Source organism: Bombina bombina, chromosome 7 (assembly GCF_027579735.1).
Source record: "Bombina bombina isolate aBomBom1 chromosome 7, aBomBom1.pri, whole genome shotgun sequence".
Lineage (NCBI taxonomy): Eukaryota > Metazoa > Chordata > Amphibia > Anura > Bombinatoridae > Bombina > Bombina bombina.
The window spans coordinates 176,436,241-176,456,098 of NC_069505.1; positions in this window are offsets into that span (position 1 = coordinate 176,436,241).

Sequence of the window (19,858 nt, forward strand, 5' to 3'; positions counted from 1 at the left end):
ATTTTATTAGGTGGATTAGAGTAGGTGTAATTAGTTTAAAGTTCTTGTAATTATTTTTTTATTTTCTGTAATTTTGTGTTTGTTGTTTTTCGTACTTTAGTGTATTTAATTGTAGGTAATTTATGTAATTAATTTAATGATAGTGTAGTGTTAGGTGTAATTGTAATTTAGGTTAGGATTTATTTTACAGGTAAATTTGTACTTATTTTAACTAGGTAGCTATTAAATAGTTAATAACTATTTAATAACTATTCTACCTAGTTAAAATAAATACAAAGTTGCCTGTAAAATAAAAATAAACCCTAAGCTAGATACAATGTAACTATTAATTATATTGTAGCTAGCTTAGGGTTTATTTTACAGGTAAGTATTTAGTTTTAAATAGGAATAATTTAGTTATCTATAGTAGTTTATTTAGATGTATTTAAATTATATTTAAGTTAGGGGGGTGTTAGGGTTAGGGTTAGACTTAGGTTTAGGGGTTAATAAATTTATTATAGTGGCTGCGACGTTGGCGGCGGCGGCAGATTAGTGGTTAATACATTTAATATAGTTGCGGCGATGTTGGGGGGACAGATTAGGGGTTAATAAATAAAATGTAGGGTTCGGCATTGTTGGGGGCATCAGATTAGGGGTTCATAAGTATAATGTAGGTGGCGGCGGTGTCCGGAGTGGCAGATTAGGGGTTAATAATATAATGCAGGTGTCAGCAATGTTGGGGCGGCAGATTAGGGGTTAATAAGTGTAAAATTAGGGGTGTTTCGACTCGGGGTTCATGTTAGGGTGTTAGGTGTAGACATAAAATTCCTTTCCCCATAGGAAACAATGGGGCTGCGTTAGGAGCTGAACGCTGCTTTTTTGCAGGTGTTAGGTTTTTTTTTCAGCCGATTCTGCCCCATTGTTTCCTATGGGGAAATCGTGCACGAGCACGTTCAGCCAGCTTACCGCTGACTTAAGCAACACTGGTATTGAGGTGAGATGTGGAGCTAAATTCTGCTCTACGCTCACTTTTCTGAGGCTAACGCCGGCTTGTAATACCAGCGTTGTCTTAAGTGAGCGGTGAGAAAAAAAAAATTGTTAGCACTGCACACCATTACCGACAAAAACGTGTAATCTAGCCGTAAGTCTTTACATTTAGCAGAATCTCACACAAATCAACTAGTGTTGTTTCTTCAAAGACATGGTTGGAGGATTAATTTACCAAAAAGTTCCTTGATTCCTCAGACAAGGGTCACCTTTTTAGGTTTCCAGATAGATTCAGTGTCCATGACTCTGTCTCTAAAAGACAAGAGATGAATAAAACTGTTTTCAGCTTGTCAAAACCTTCAGTCTCAATCATTCCCCTCAGTGGCCATGTGCATGGAAGTTTTAGGTCTCATGACTGCAGCATCGGACATGATCCCCTTTGCTCGTTTCCATATGAGACCTCTGCAGCTTTGTATGCTGAATCAATGTTGCAGGGATTATACTCGGATATCACAATTGATATACTTAAATACCAACATTCAACTCTCTCTGACTTGGTGGTTAGACCATCATCATGTAATTCAGTGGGGCCTCTTTTGTTTGTCCTACCTGGACTGTGATCACAACAGATGCAAGTCTTTCAGGTTGGGGAGCTGTCTGGGGATCTCTGACAGCACAAGAGGTTTGGAAACCTCAAGAGGCGAAGTTACTAATCAATATTTTAGAACTCTGTGCTATTTTCAGGGCTCTTCAGGTTTGGCCTCTGCTAAAGAGAGAACCATTCATTTGTTTTCAGATGGACAATGTCAAAACTGTGGCATATGTTAATCATCAGGGTGGAACTCGCAGTCCATGGCTATGAAAGAAGTATCTTGGATACTTTCTTGGGCGGAATCCAGCTCTTGTATAATTTCTACGGTCCATATCTCAGGTGTAGACAATTTGGAAGCGTATTATCTCAGCCGTCAGACCTTACATCCGGGGGAGTGGTCTCTCCATCCAGATGTATTTTGTCAGATTGTACAGATGTGAGGTCTTCCAGAAATAGTTCTGATGGCTTTTCATCTAAACAAGAAACTTCCCAGGTACCTATCCATTTCCAGGGATCCTTAGACGGAGATGGTGAATGCGTTAGCAATTCCTTGGTTTTACCAAACTGCTTATATCTTTCCACCTCTAGTTCTTCTTCCAAGAGTGATCTCCAAGATCATCATGGATAATTCGTATGTGTTTCTGATAGCACCAGCGTAGGCTCACAGGTTTTGGTATGCGGATCTTGTCCAGATGTCCAGTTGCCAATCTTGGCCACTTCCTCTAAGGCCAGACCTTCTGTATCAAGGACCATTTTTCCATCAGGATCTCAAATCGTTAAATTTGAAGGTATGGAAATTGAACGCTTAGTGCTTAGTCATAGAGGTTTCTCTGACTCAGTGATTAATACTATGCTTCAGGCTTGTAAATCTGTTTCAAGGAAGATTTATTATCGAGTTTGGAAGACCTATATTTCATGGTGTTCTCATAAATTTTCCTCCGCAGAGTCTTAAATTGGTTTTGAAGACTTTGCAGGCTCCTCGTTTTGAGCCTATGCATTCTTTGGATATTAAACTACTTTCTTGGAAAGTGTTGTTTCTTTTTAGCTATCTCTTCAGCTAGAAGAGTTTCCGAATTGTCTGCCCTCTCTTGTGAGTCTCCTTTTCTAATTTTTCATCAGGATAAGGCTGTTTTGCGGACTTCGTTTAAATTTCTCCCTAAGGTTGTGAATTCTAAAAACATTAATAGGGAAATTGTTGTCCCTTCCTTATGTCCTAATCCTAAGAATACTCTTGAAAGATCTTTGCATTCTTTGTATGTTGTAAGAGCTTTGAAATATTATGTTGAAGCTGCTAAAGATTTCAGGAAGACTTCTAATCTATTTGTTGTCTTCTCTGGGTCTAGGAAAGGTCAGAAAGCTTCTGCCATTTCTTTGGCATCTTGGTTAAAGCTTTTGATTCATAAAGTCTATTTGGAGGCGAGACAGTCTCCGCCTCAGAGAATTACAGCTCATTCTACTAGATCAGTCGCCACTTCTTGGGCTTTTAAGAATGAAGCTTCAGTTGATCAGATTTGCAAAGCAGCAACTTGGTCTTCTTTGCATACATTTACTAAATTTTACCATTTTGATGTATTTGCTTCTTCTGAAGCAGTCTTTGGTAGAAAGGTTCTTTGGGCAGCTGTTTCAGTTTGATTCCTCTGCTTATGTTTTAAGTTTTTTTCTTTATATTTATGAGAAAAACTTATTTTTTTGTGGATTTAATTTTTTCAGCAGAAAATAGCTGTTTTTATTTTATCCCTCCCTTTCTAGTGACTCTTCTGTGGTCTCCCACATCTTGGGTATTTCTATCCCATACGTCACTAGCTCATGGACTCTTGCTAATTACATGAAAGAAAACATAATTTATGTAAGAACTTACCTGATAAATTCATTTCTTTCATATTGGCAAGAGTCCATGAGGCCCACCCTTTTTATGGTGGTTATGATTTTTGTATAAAAGCACAATTATATTTCCAGTTCCTCTTTTTGTATGTTTTTTTACTCCTTATTTTATCACCCCACTACTTGGCTATTCGTTAAACTGAATTGTGGGTGTGGTGAGGGGTGTATTTATAGGCATTTTGAGGTTTGGAAAACTTTGCCCCTCCTGGTAGGATTGTATATCCCATACATCACTAGCTCATGGACTATTGCCAATATGAAAGAAATGAATATATCAGGAAAGTTCTTTCATAAATTATGTTTTTCCTAGAAACGCTTGGCCTGTCACACCACAGCGCATTAACGCTATTGATAACCACAGGACAAGATAATCACTTCTACTTTTCTGACCCAGTAGGCATTGGGTAATATTGTAAATTTGGCATCAAGTAGGTTGCCAGGTCATATGCCTGTAACCATGATCTGCCCCAGGATATTCTCTCTACTTGCTGGAAAATGATGACTTTACAGTTTGATGTGCCCAGATATATTGTAGGGAGCATTCCAATCACCTTAGTTATCTAGCTGGATATGTTTACTATAGTACGTTTCCCCGTTGAACCATATAGCTCCCAGCAACAAGTCAGCAGTTTCTTAAAATGTGCAGCTTTTGAGTAGAATAAAAATTATCTTTTTGCAATGGGTGTTTTGTTCAAAACTCTATTATTATGGCCTAATTTAGGTTAAAGCAAAGATCTCTCTGTGAAGCACTCTGTCGATTAGCTCTATAAAGTTTAGTTTCTATATATGACATTGACGTATTCCTTAGACCTGTGCTCTATATGTCAGTGTTTTCTCTTCCTACTCATTTGACAGTGTATAAAATCCACATTGCAAATTTACTGTGAGAAGAATATTACAGCCTTAACTCAGGCTGGCTGACCATAGAGATAAAAAGTAGTTTTACTGTTAGAATAGTCATTCAGACCTTAGTCCAATTGTCAGTTCATATAGACTTACTGCAATCTCACTAAATATCTCATAGCTTTCTAATAATAGCCTGACTTTTCATAGTTCACATTACCCTTCAGACCTACCCTAGCATCTGACAGCACTATAGGTACTACACGTTTCTCATGAAAAGCGTTCTATTCTATCTTCATATCCCCCTCACACTATATATTTATCTATTATTCTCTTTTTTCATATTTTGAATGTCACATTGTTCGGACACATCAGCTAATATTTCTTTAAGCAACACATTGCCCCGTGACAACCTTCTCACCAGCATGACTTTTTTATATTCTGATATGTGTTATATGGGTATGACTATGACCTGATAGATTTATATTGCTCTGCTCACAGCTGTAGTAATGACCAGTATATAGTGGTATTGGAAGCTACTGTAAATGCATAAATGTATATTCTATGAATTCTTGCACATGCTCAGTAGGAGCTGGTAACTCAAAAAGTGTAAATATAAAAAGACTTCACATTTTGTTAATGGAAGTAAATTGGAAAGCTGTTTAAAATTGCTGCTCTATGATGGGGGCGGAGCCGGCCGCAGCAAAGATGGCTGCCTAAGACCGGAGCTCTGGAGATGGGAACATATACCTAAAGCTAATGAGCAGCCTACACTAAAGTTTGACATCCTCAAAGTCCATTACAAGCTCTTTAAACACACCACGCTCACAGCGGGTCCATAGCAGGCAACCTACCGCTTAAAAAACGGACGTTCCGCCATCACACCACAAGCGCATGGCCTCCTGCTGATGTAAGCAGCCTCGCCACAATACCGCCGACACAGCACCACGAAGCCTCAGCATAAAGGAGCCAATCCGTTTGAAAAGACTACTGACACATACCCACAGTCAAGCATCTTGGAAGAGCTCTGAGCTATTCGGCACCACGTCACAGCTAATCCCGATATGGTTGCTTCCATGTGACACCAGCGGGCATACTGCTCCGAATCACCCGTCGAACGGATTCTGGTCAGCTTAACCTCCCGTGTAGGACACTCATCTAGACAAAAGAAAAAATAGCAAAGGTGAGAGGTAAAAACAGGCTTCCTGTTACAACCGCCGCATTTCAATACTCTTTTATATTTACATAAAGGCCTACAAAACCGCATCCACCCTAAATGACACTGCAAATCTGATCTCCGGCTATCTCACAATATCACCTATAATAGCCACACCTCGGATTCATACCGGATACCTGGGACTTTAGCAATATATCCAGCTGCTGTCAGATATTAGCAGAATTGTAGCCTACTGACACACTTTGGCATCACACATATATACCAATATAAAACATATTCAAGACCTACCGACAACCATCAGAGCCCAGCTCTCAAATACTCCTAGAGCATTATGGCATCAAAAAGTAACATAAAACCTCCAAGAAGCACTAAAACCACCACTATCAGGGAGCAGACAGTAAGCTCCTACTTCATTAACAATGACCATGTCAACCAGAATTCCCCCTCATTAAGGGAAGCACCCAACTTACAACCACCTTCTTCTACTTCTCCAACCACTAACAGCACAAATCCTGCACAGCATCTCCTTCCTCTTGCATCAACCAAGGATATAACTGAAATTCTTAAATCCTGCATCAGGGAAGAGCAAGCTGACCTCAGACAGGACATGCACGCTCTGGGATACAGGGTAGAAGCCCTAGAAGATAACGAAGCGATGACAACAGAATAACTTACTAACATACAATGCCTACTTGAACAACAATCAGAAGAAATCTTCAACCTACAAGACAAAGTAGAGGATTTGGAGAACCGGAGCAGAAGAAAGAACTTTAGGATACTAGGAATCCCAGAAACTACTCTACCAAAATATCTCCCAACTTATCTACCAGCACTCTTTCATCATATAACAGGAGACCCAACAGCAGCTGATTTTAAATGGGACAGAGCCCATCATGCACTTAGACAAAGACCACCTGACAGAGTACCACCTCGGGACATTATTATTAAATTTAAGTTTCACAGAAAAGGAAGAACTGATGACTGTATCAAGAAAATTTCAACCAATTAAATTTAGGGGATCAGTGCTCCAATTCTATGCAGACCTGTCCCAGAGAATGCTCCTGAGAAGAAAATAACTCTGTCGTCTCACAACCCTGCTCAGAATGACAAAAATACCATACCGTTGGGGTTTTCCCTTTCATCTTTTAGTCATTCACGACAATAAGCAGATTATCTGTTCTAAACCAACTGAAATATCAGCTTTTTGTGACCTCCTGGGTTTGGACCCTCCTACTCTCTCAACCAACTCCCAGACCCTGGACAATACAGAACTCAGATCTTCAGCAAAGAAAGCAAAAAGATGAGAAACAATCCTCCCCAAAGAGAAGGGAAAACTTTCTACCACAGATCACAACATGAGACAACACTGTCTCATCAAGCCCAGGAAGTAAATCCTCTGAAGATTCTCATGACCCGGCTAAAGAGGACTGATCCAATTTCAACTGTATTCTATGCCTCAAAATGGACAGTATCCTTTATGTTATTGTTCTGTGTTATATGCCCATGTTACTTATCTTAATTCTGACATGGTCAAATATTGCCCACTTGTGGGGCAAATATAGAGTAATCTGTATGATACAAAATTCTGTGCATTTACTGCCTGTTGAAAATATTATTGCTTATTTCTTCTAACACATTATTTAATTTTACCAGGAGTTATATACTCAACTACAATGTTACTGCTCAGAACCAAGTCAATCAAGGTTCAATGAGCAACTCAATAAACTTTTTAAACAAAGTGGTCCCATCAGACCCCTATTATTGTACCCCCTTGAGAGATGAGCTCTTGGCCCCTCAGAGAGGAACATCATTATATCCTTTCAAAACTAATACCTCAAAACATACAAACTGTTACTGTTATTGTTACTGTAAATGTTTATTTCCCTTCACAAAAAAAAGGTCTCTTGGCTCAGACATATTGGCTGATCTATACATCTTTGTCCTATTGAATGGCACACACACGTAGTCATCCACTGATTATTATTTCACAAAATGTCAAGGGTTTTAATGCACCCCAAAGAAGAAAACAAGCACTGTTAGAATTTAAACGTAAAGGTGCTGACATTATTCTACTACAAGAAACTTATTTCCGTCCCAATAAAGAACCAAAATATTTTGACACTACCATTACCACAGTTTTTATAATTCCAGACAAAATGGTGTCAGTACTTTAAAAAGGGGACACCATTCCTAGCAAAACAAGTAGAAAAGGATAGAGAAGGCAAATATCTAGCAATCAAGGGCCTTCTATATGGAAGCCTAGTCATTATTATTAATATCTATGCAGCTAACCAAACCACATCTAAATTCTTTAAATCCATATTCAATAAAATGCTGGATTTTGCTTAAGGAACTACAATAGTTAGAGGTGACCTAAACTTCCCATTTAAGCCCCAAATAGACTCTACCAATTCAACGGCGACAATACCACAAAAAAACCTTAAATCCATTTGGCCGGATTTTACCAACATACATCTCCATGATACTTGGAGATATCTTAACCCCCAGAAAAGGGACTACTCATTCTTTTCACATCCCAATAAGACCTACCCCAGACTGGATTACCTATTTATCGACCAAACAGGCCTACAGTATATCTCAAAAGCGTACATTAGCCACACATCTTGGTCTGACCACTCTGCAGCGATACTTGAACTGATTTGGCCCACTAAACCAAATTCACCATACCTTTGGAAGTTAGATGACTTTATCCTATCTGACGATACTAATGTACATAAACTCACAGAATCATTACAAGAATTCTTCACTATCAATAACACCCCGGATATCGATAACTTTACCCTGTGGGAAACCCATAAATGCTACATTAGGGGAGATTTCATAAGACTCAAATTAAATATAAACAAACAAAAAATTGGAAAATACAATTCCCTTACCTCCACAATATCCGAACTTGACCATTTACATAACACAAATCCCTTGGACGATAACATTCTCAAGCAATTAACAGATGCTAGAGAACAATTGCAAAACTTACTAAACCAAAAAGCACAAACAACGGCCTTCTTCTTGAAAAGAAAATTTTTCACGGAAAATAACAAAGCCGAAGGCTTTTAGCTAGGGCCCTTAGAAGAAAAACCCTCAAATCTTACATTCATGAATTGAAAGACAAAAAGGGGAAATTGTTAAAACTACAAAAGATATAGGCCAGATATTTACTAATTACTATACCGATCTGTATAACCTACCTGACAAATTCTAAAACACAAATTTCTAGAACAGTGTACTGACTATATCCGAAAATCAGGCATTCCATGCCTCACTCCCGACATGAAAACCAAACTAGATCAACCTATCTCAAAAAAATAAATACTAGATGTTATCAAAAATTTAAAAAAACAAAAATGTCCCGACCCAGATGGTTTAACTGCGAAATATTATAAAACTTTCCAAGACATACTTATATCACATCTGTTAACACTTTTCCATGGAATAGACTCTGGAAGCCCTTTTCCATCCCAAATGCTCGAAGCTAGGATAGCAGTACCCCCAAACCGGGCAAATCAGCTGACTCCCCAGAGAATTACAGGCTCATCTCACTATTAAATTTTGATATAAAAATTTACGCAAAAATCTTAGTCAATAGAATCAATAACATTTTACCTTATCGCATCCACCTCAATCAAGTAGGTTTTATCCCAGGGGGGGAAGTACGAGACAATACGAACAAAATTTTACAGATTATTGAATACACTTAAAACAACGAAATGCAGGCTATCATTTTGGCTATGGGTGCTGAAAAAGCCTTTGACAGACTAAATTGGCAATTTCTAAAACTCACTATCCTTAAATTCGGCTTCAGCAACTCCCTTATAGACCATATCTTCTCCCTTTATAATGACCTCTATGCTACAATTAAATATAACGATACCCTTTCTCACCGGTTCCAAATACACAATGGAACTAGACAGGGCCGCCCTCTATCTCCACTGCAATTTGCACTCGCTATTGAAGTCCTAGCATCACATATTAGATCAGATAGCGACATTCAAGGCAAACAAATAGGGGACTTAACATTTAAAGTTTCCATGAGATTATAAAGCTCACACGTTACGCGGATGATGTCTATTCACACTCTCCAAACCAAACCAATTTCTTCCGGCAGTACTAAAAGCCCTTAAGACATATGGACATTACTCAAATTTTTCCATAAACCATTCAAAGTCTGAAATGATGGGAATAGGAATAGACAACCAATCCCTTCAATCTTTCCAACAAACCTACAATTTGAAACATCAAAATCGCTCCTTAAAATACTTAGGAATCCAACTAACTACAGATCAAAAGGATCTCCTAAAATTAAATTACGACAAGCTATTGACAGAGACATCCAACAAATTAGACAGATGGAAGCAAAAACCCCTTTCTTGGTTGGGTTGCATACATGATGACCATCATACCTAGAATTTTATATAATTTTCAGACCCTACCTATCCCTGACTCTTATATACATAGACTCCAGTCCCTATTACTCAAATATATTTGGCAAAACACAGTACCTAGAGTATCTAAATCCACCCTATTCCTCACCAGAAACAGTGAAGGCTTGGGCGTACCCAGCTTAATAAAATACAGCAGAGCAGCGATACTCCAAAGAATAGTAGACTGGTGTAAAAACGCAAATCACAAAGAATGGGTCCAATTGGAACACCACCTATTACAACTCGGAGGCAGATGCTGGCTCCTGATGAAAATGTGGTCCAAAACACCTCACACCTACCCAATTATACATGAACTATTTTCAACCTGGAAAACTATCCTCAATACAACAAATCCTATCTCTTCATTACCATCACCGCTGACTCCCCTATTTCTAGATGAAACCTTACCATTCTCAGACTGCCTCCAACATACCCCAACAACGACATTAAACGATGCAAGACCATTTTACACACTCTCAAATGGGGAAAGATTAAAAACCAGCTTAGTGCTAATTGACAACGGTTTAGATACTTTCAAGAATTGGCTCACATACCATCAACTTCAACATTTCACTTCAACACACCCCAACAAGCATAATCTCTTCAGACAGCGGTACCCCTTTGAAATGTTATGTTCAGGAAACCTCTCAAACTGTGGCACTCTCTCTTTAATATACCAATTATAAATAAAACCACAATCCACAACACTACCTTCATATACTGAAGCCTGGTCACGCAAACTTATGTCCCCTCCATCCAGGGAAGAATGGAAAGCCATCTTCCAGCGCACAGCGAAGGCATCTATATCTGCATCGATACTGGAAACTTACTACAACGTACTACTAAGATGATACCTGACCCCTAATAGAATCAAAGCAATCTTTCCCAACTCTTCCAACAGATGTTGGAGAGAATGTGGAGAAATGGGCACTCTCATCCACATATCACGGACATGTGCTATCATCTCCAAATTCTGGACATTGGTGTTAGAAAAAACAAACAAACTACTCTCCACACATATACCCTTAGATCTGACTGTTGTCCTACTACATAAACCTATTCCCAAATGATCTAAAACTCACAGCAATGCCCTACTCATTCTTCTAAATAGGGCCAAACAAGTTATACCTCTTCATTGGAAACAAAACACAGCCCCTACCATCACAGAATGGATCTTACAAGTACACTCCACATATATGCTAGAAAAATTGCATTACCAATTACTTGATCAGATCGATCTATACTATAGTATAGCCACAGGACATAGAGATATAAATCCAACGCTTCCCACTATGTATATACTGTATATAGCCAAATTACATTTCACCCTCGCATTTAAAAATTGACCTTATACTAGAATTTTTTTTGGTTTTATGTTATGTTTTTTCAACTGTAAAATATATTGTCTGCATTAATTTCCTTGTTGTACCTTGATCCATGGTCCACATGGAATCTCTAGTTGAGAAACAACTACCACAAGGTTAAAGATATTTTTATGACCTCCAGAAAATACGAACTGAATCTCATGGACTATTACAATATAGAGGAAAAACACTCAACATTGTGAAATGTTAAGTGTTCACTGCTAACCTCTGTTTTTCTTTTCTTTGTGTTATGGTTTTGAAAAATGTCGAATAAAAATTTTGTTTTAAAAAAAAAAAAAACTACTGCTCTATCTGAATCATGAAAGTTTAATTTTGACTTGAGTGTCCCTTTAAAGGGACATGAAACCCAAAATCTTTCTTTCATGGTTCTGATGGCGCCTGTAATTTTAAACAACTTTCTAATTTACTTCTATTATTAATTTGTCTTCATTTTCTTGGTATCTTTTGTTGAAAAGCAGGGACATATGCTCAGGAGTGTGCACGTGTCTGCAGCACTATATCACAGCAGTTTTGCCATAATGTTATCCATATGCAAGAGCACTAGATTGCAGCACTATTTCCTGCAATGTAGAGCTCCAGATGCCATAAGTATCTCTTTAACAAAGAATATCATGAGGAAAAAGCAAATTTTATAATAGAAGTAAATTGGAAAATTTGTAAAAAAAAATTTATGTTCTGTCTGAATAACAAAAGAAAATATTTGGGTTTCATATCTCTTTAAATATGTCTCACAACTGCAAACCTGAGCTATCTGGAGGGATCATCACTAGACAAGCAGGAATTAGTGATCTGAAATAAAATTAATACATTAAATATTTGGAGAGAACAGGAATAAAAATGTACCCAGCCATAGAATTACACCATTGGAATGTGCCCTTCCCCCCAATTTAGTCACCCCAGGCACAGATCTAGATGGCTTATCACAAAATACACCACTTAATAGGAGGAGGTCCAGCCCACAACAGTGAATTACACTGCATGGATCTGTTAATGCTGACCTGAAGATGCTAATTTATCTTAAACAAGATATTTTTAAAAGTATTACAATGTTCTGAAATAAAAAAATGTGCTAAAAATATAACTTTTTTTATGCTTATGGAGGCTTGCCTCTGTGCACCAATAGAATTGCTGGCGTTGTCCATGAGATTATAAAGCTCACACAAGCTTGTATTTCTAGCCAGTTTCAAAATCAACTTAATAGTTTTAATACAATGGTCTTTATGCAAAAAAATAATGAATTTATTATTTTTAATTGCTGCTTTTTCATATGCATAGCATTTTGTTTTGTTTGTTTAATGTCCTTTTAAATGTTCTGCAAAATCCATAACCTCCAAAATGTCTACAAGTTGTGCTTGACTGACATTCTTAATGAACATAAATTAATTTTTTATTTAATCAGTTCATTGTACTTGAATCATTTTAATTATGGGAAATGCTTGATGCCGCACGTCTGTGTTACGCTTTTGTCAGTTCTCAGGGCCCACTGGTTACAAAGCACTGACCTAAACAATGGACAAACTTAGTTAAAAAATGTAATATTCCGACAGTGAAATGAATGAATGAAAGTGAGTTGGTGGACCAGAGAAATGTGAGCAGTGAATACATGAAATGCCTATGCAGTGTTAAGCACAAGTGTGGGAAGTTTTTGGGTTTTTTTCCGGTCCATTTCAGCATGCAAGGAAATTGTCGCTCTTGAAAATTTGGTCAGGGCAAGTAAAAAGAAAATTGTCTAGAGATGGTGAGAATATATTGTCAGATTTCAAACGCAAAAGGTTTCCTGTTACACATATAAATATTCAGTATTTTTCATTATGACTATTGATAAGAAACCTATGCACAAAAACAGGAAAGTATAAAACAAAACTAACAAAGGGAGACAGAAAATACTTGTTAGACTCATAAGAATCAAGTTACTATATTTATTGCTGATAAAAAGTATAAACACATAATCACTTGTATAAAACAATAGATGTGCATTAGTCTGCAAACAATAAACAACCAGTCTTAATAACAGAAAACTAATGATTTAATGTATGTGACCAGAATATTTTGTTCACTTTTATATGCAGTTTAAATATTACTCTGATCCAGCACTATCATTGTCAGTTGATTTATTCCTGTGTCACCCAATGAGCATATCCACCTTGTTCTTACTCAGTCCTGATCCAACTGAAAAAAAATTATGTCTTTTTTGTGCTGCTGTCGGCCTGTAGCACTAGCTATTAATTTTACTTTTCTTGAATTTTAATCTGCTGCCCAGCTGCTTCTGTGTTTCTCTGAAGACTCAAAGGGCTCGTTTCCATTGAGCTGTAATTCCGTTTGCATGCACTCACAAAACCGATAAATATGCTGTCAAAAGCAATATCGTTTATCGACTGCTTCCAACGGCCCGTTATAACCCAATTTCGGCAACCGGACTCCGGCTCCCGAAAACATTATCGTGTCCCATACAAAGTATAGGAAGCCGCTACTCTTTAAATTATACCCGGTTTCCAATGCCCGCACAAATTGTAAATACACTGTCGGAGACTGCCGATACATTAACAATAATTACACCCAGCTCAACTAGGTGTAAAACAGGAAAAAGGTGCTCTTTAAAATGTTTTTCCATTGAAATCTAACCCAACACTTCAAACCCCCTCTATCTGCAATCCCCCCCACATTGCAACTTATAATAAATGTATTAACCTCTAAATGCCCCCACAACGCAAACTATCTATTAAATCTATTAACCCCTAATCTGCAATGCCCCCACAACGCAAACTATCTATTAAATCTATTAACCCCTAATCCGCAATGGCCCCACAACGCAAACTATTAAATCTATTAACCCCTAATCCGCAATGCCCCCACAACGCAAACTATCTATTAAATCTATTAACCCCTAAATCAACATTAACCACATCGCAATTAACCTAATAAATCTATTAACCCCTAAACCGCCAAACCCCACAACGCAAATAACTTATCACTAAGCCCCCTAACCTAACACCCCCTAAATTAACCCCATTGCATAAATTAAAATAATCCTAAATTACAATTAAAATAAAAAGATAACATTACTTAAAAAATAAAAAAAAATAAGTTTAATTAAGCTAAAATTACAGAAAATAAAAAAGTCTAACATTACATTAAACCTAATCCCTATGAAAATAAAAAAGACCCCCCAAAAATAAAAACACCCCCTAATCTAATACTAAACTACCAATAGCCATTAAAAGGGCCTTGTGTAGGGCATTGCCCTAAGTTAAACAGCTATTTTACCTTTAAAAAAAACTAAGTTCCCCCTAACAGTAAATGCCCCCCCCACCCACCAAACCCCCCAAAATAAAAAAACTAACTGTACAAAATCCTAAACTACCCATTGCCCCTAAAGGGGCATTTGTATGGGCATTGCCTTTAAAATGGCATTCAGCTATTTTACTGCCCTTAAAATGGCATTCAGCTCTTTTACTGACCTTAAAAGGGCAATCAGCTCTTTTACTGCCCTTAAAATGGCATTCAGCTCTTTTTCAGCGCACAAATACCTAATCTAAAAAAAAAATTATTAAAAAAAAAAAAGCCTAGCTCTAACCCCCAGATAGATACTCACGGTTCCTAAAGTTCGGCGGTAAAGTCTTCTTCCAAGCGCTGACCTCTTCTATCTTCATCCACGACCGCGGAACTGAAGACCGGCGACCGCGGAATGGAAACGAACCCAAAGTAGGAAATAGTGGCTGTACTGTTTTTCTTAATAAATTTAATATAACCCTATTTACCTTTCTTAATATAACAAAATTCCATAATTTTATAAGGGGCAATTTTAGTTTAAAGGGACAGTCTACTCCATTATTTTTATTGTTTAAAAGATAGATAATCCCTTTACTACCCGTTCCCCAGTTTTGCACAGCCAACACAGTTATATTAATAAACGTTTTACCTCTGTGATTACCTTGTGTCTAAGCATCTTTATGGCTCACATGAACTAGCAGTCTCCTATTGCGAAAAACAAATAAAAAAATCATGTGATAAGAGACTCTCTGTAGTGGCTTAGAAACAGACAGAAATGTATAGGTTTAAATTTTATAAAGTATATTAATATAACTGTGTTGTTATGCAAAGCTGGGGAATGGGTAGTAAAAGTGTTTATCTTTTTAAACAATAAGAATTTTGGTGTTGACTGTCTCTTTAAAAGGACAGTCCACACCAACATTTTAATTGTTTAAAAAGATAGATAATCCCTTTATTACCCATTCCCCAGTTTTGCATAATCAACACTGTTCTATTAATACATTTTTTACCTCTGTGATTACCTTGTATCTAAGCCTCTGCATACTGACCCTTATTTCAGTGCTTTTGATAGACTTGCATTTTAGGCAATCAGTGCTGACTCATAAATAACTCCACGGGAGTGAGAACAATGTTATCAATATGGCACACATGAACTAGTGCTGTCTAACTGCGAAAAACTGTCAAAATGCACTGAAATAAGAGGTGGCCTTCAAGGTCTTAGAAATTAGCATATAAGCCATACCTAGGTTTAGCTTTCAACAAAGAATACCAAGATAACAAAGCAAATTTGATGATAAAAGTAAATTGTGTAAAGTGTAATTGTGACTTTACTGTCCCTTTAAAGAGATTTAAATTGGAATATCCTTTCTTGAACAATTAGTTTAATACTAGGGAAGCCTTTATCTATATTTTTTTTTTTTTTTTTATTGAGGTTGTACAGAAAAATACACTTAAAGGAAATACCATAATACACAAATGACAAAGTCTATACTATACAAATGGTGTTAAATAAGGTGAAAGTAAGGCAGTGAGTCAATATAGGTAGTCATCTAAAACCTCAGTTTTATATTATGCTCTTAGGTGGATTCCTCCTTTGGCACTCAGGGTTACTCTTGAACCCAACAAAGCTTATGTAGTCTGGGGGAGGAAATTGGTTTTGAAGTTGGTCACTTTTGGACCTAGTTGAGTAATAAAAGGTTAGCAAATGAAATTAGATAAGTATGATAGTATAAGGCGTAGAATAGTAGATAAAACAAAAAAGAAAAAGGTTGGGGTAGATCAGCAGGTAAGCACTGCTTAGGTTAAAGGAGGGGAGGGGGGAGAGGGTGGGCCCTTGTTAGTATTGTGCAATGACTGAGAGAGAGGCAATGAAAAAGAAATTAGAAAGATGGAGTTTGACTAAATATTATAGTAAGGACGGAGGACGCTCTGATAAAACTTTAGGCTGAATGATATTCATATACTCTGGGTATTGACTATTAATGCAAATATGGCAAATAAAGGAAAATATAAAGTAGTGGCTTGCTGGGTTAAGTAGGGAGAGTTGCCGGGTAAGGGTCAAGAAGAGTAGTGGTCAATATATATTTGTATTTGCAAACCTGGTAGTAGAAGTAACCTGCATCCATGCGAGTAGTTTATGGCAAGATAACCCTCAGCAGCAAGAACATACTATCTCCTCAGTATTAGGGACAACACAGCTAACTAATTAACTAGGATAGGCTAGGGAAGAATACCATCGTGGGATGAATCTTAGTTGGAGCTATAGGGTAGTTGATTTAGCCAGGAGTTAAGGTAGGATACCTAACATGTTTCTTAAGTACAAAGGTTGAAAATATCAGTTAGGATCCAGGTGGCATAGGGAACCTACTTCAAGAATATGAATAGACCATAGGCTTATCTGGGGCCAAGTCTAAGACACTTAGAGGTTAAATAGCAGTAGTATTCTTGGGTTCTCCAATATATTTAAAATCAGGAGGCATGGCCTGAAGAAACAATGCTGCCAAATAATAACTGACCCTACTCAAATTGCTAATGTCAAGCGTAAATGGGGTATAATCTACAAGAAAGAACCTTCAAATACAGCATTTCAATGATATCCATACAGCAGGAAAGCATATATAGGAGAATGAGACATCAGGTACCTCTGTAGTTAACCCTTAATAGTCAGACCCATAGATAGGGAACATGTATTGGTCTGCAAACATAATACACAGGATCTCACTAATATTATTTTTCAACAATCAAAACTAACACTAAACATGCAATGCAGTTAAACTAGTAAATATGCATAGTCCCAATTAACAAAATATGCATGTAGGCCAAACAATAAATATTAAGCAGTTTGCAGGAGTTCTCATGGACCTAGGCCTGTCATTCCACCCAATCTAGTTTCCATGGCTAGCCTATAGCGGATTGGGTTAATCTTGCCAGACAATGGAGTGAGTCCCACTGCCCATCTATATTTTTATATGCAGCTAGAAGAAAGTCTCGGAGGATCCCCGTTGTGTAACATCTCTGAAGAATGGATAACCAAACCGCCTCCAGACCGTGCAGTTGCTCAGGGGCCATGTGGATTCTGACAAGCCCCAAACTCCTCGCCCGGGGACCGGCCGCCTCTCGCAGAAAATCTAGGGCACAGAAGTGAGTATAGGCTCCTCACCTGAAGTAGAAGTGAGAACACGTGGCTGATTAGGTGCCAGGAGCTCCACACCAAGGGGACTCACCGGATCAGGTAGAAGAGTAGCGCTCATCCTTTTAGAAGTCAGAGTTTCTATACCGGGAGCCTGACGGGGAGTCAGAATGAGTTCCTCAGTGCTGCTTTCGGCATGCTTGCTCCAGGTAAGGTCTGGGAGTTGGCCACAATTATCTAGACCATAGTGTAGTGTCATTCTTGTGGTGTAGGAGCCCATTATTGAATCCGTGGCGTCGCACTCAGGCAGTGGCGGGAGTTGAGCTCCATCTTGTATGTGAGTCCCTTTAGCGGCGGCAATTAGGTCAGCAAAGTTACTATCCATGTTGCGCTCTAGAGCATGCAGCAAAGCCGTTATACTTGAGCGGTGCTCCTCCATCCCAGTATCAAAAAGTGGCGATTAGCTGGGCCCACTATACCCGGGATACCCGGGAGGGGGGTTGAGAATAAAAGTGCAGACCGTCTGCTTACCCGACTTAATGTGTGGAGTATTACTCCGAATAGCGTTGGCCTCTGAAGTTTAAGGCTTAGTAGTTAAAGTATCATAGAGCCTTCATAGCGTCTGTATGTAGAAGCTTCTTATGTTAAGTCTTCGGGTATATCGTTATTGCCTCGTGTGTAGGCGACGGCCCGCAATAGTTATTTGGCCAAATCAGGTAATGAGAGCCCTTATTCAAAAGAGAGCTGGGTATATTTCAGGTCTGGAAAGCAAGCAGTAGTAGAATGCTATAAATATAATGTAGAACTAGCTCCATATCCCATACAGTCTTGAAAGTAAGTAGTTTGTCTCCAGGAGCTTCATGAAGTGCGACTGTTCATGGCCGCTTCTTAGCCACGCCCCCTCTATCTATATATTTTTAATCAGCATTTTTTCAAATCACATTATATATTTTTAATTATCATATTAAAAATTAAGTTTTAATTGTCACTTTCTTCACTCCTTGTATCATTAATGTTTGTAAAAAAAATTAACGCATTTTCTTTTTGTTTTATTGATGTTGCATTTGTAGTAAATAAATATATTGTTTGTAACCTTAGGTATATTACATTGTGTGTGTGGGTTTCTTGTGATTGATGATAATTTTTTGAATGGTGTTTTTTCCCATCTATATTTTCTTTTGATAATTGAATGCTGTATATGATAAATGAAAGCTTAATTTTGACCTTTAAAGGAATAGTAAAGAGGAGTCATTTCGCAATAGGTGCCTCCATAATCTACTTTTATGACCATGATTTCAACATATTTTATGTAAATGAGACCCCAAAAGTGACAACAAACTGTACATCCCAGTCTGCTCCTCTAGAATATTGCCGTCACTAGGTAGTCACCAGGCTGTAAAACCAGTCCAAGATTCCCCCCCCCCCCTTTTTCTAGAGCCTCCATGATAGATGAGAAGTCAGCTAGAGGCAATATAGGGGGGAACAGAGATAGAATACACTTTCCAGGAGAAAAAAAAACAGGGAATAAACTAACTCCATATACACAGCAGAGGCTTATTTCTTTCTTAGAATTCTGTACAAATGCTGGTGAGGAAACTGCAATAACTGGAGCAGCCCTGGAAGGTATCGGCGAGATCGGAAAAATTATTTGAGAGCCACAAGAGACTGAAAGGGACAGTCTAGTCAGAAATAAACTTTAATGGTTCAGATAGGACATGTAATTTTAAACAACTTTCCAATTTACTTTTATCATCAATTTTGCTTTGATCTCTTGGAATTATTTGTTGAAAGTTAAATCCAGGTAGACTCATATGCTAATTTCTAAACCCTTGAAGGCCGACTCTTATCTGAATGTATTTTGAGTTTTTCACAACCAGACATTAGTTCATGTGTTCCATATAGATAACATTGTGCTCACGCCTGTGGTATTACCTAAGAGTCATCACTGACTGGCTAAAATGCAAGTCTGTCAAAAGAACTGAAATAAGGGGGCAGTCTGCAGAGTCTTGGATACAAGGTAATCACAGAGGTAAAAAGTATATTAACCCCTTGAGTGCTAACTACGGCTCTGAGCCGTCGCAGAGTTTCCCACTCTGGTGCTAATGACGGCTCAGAGCCGTCACTAGCACTCTCCCATCTTGAGGGAGATCTGGGGGCTCCCACTCACCCCTA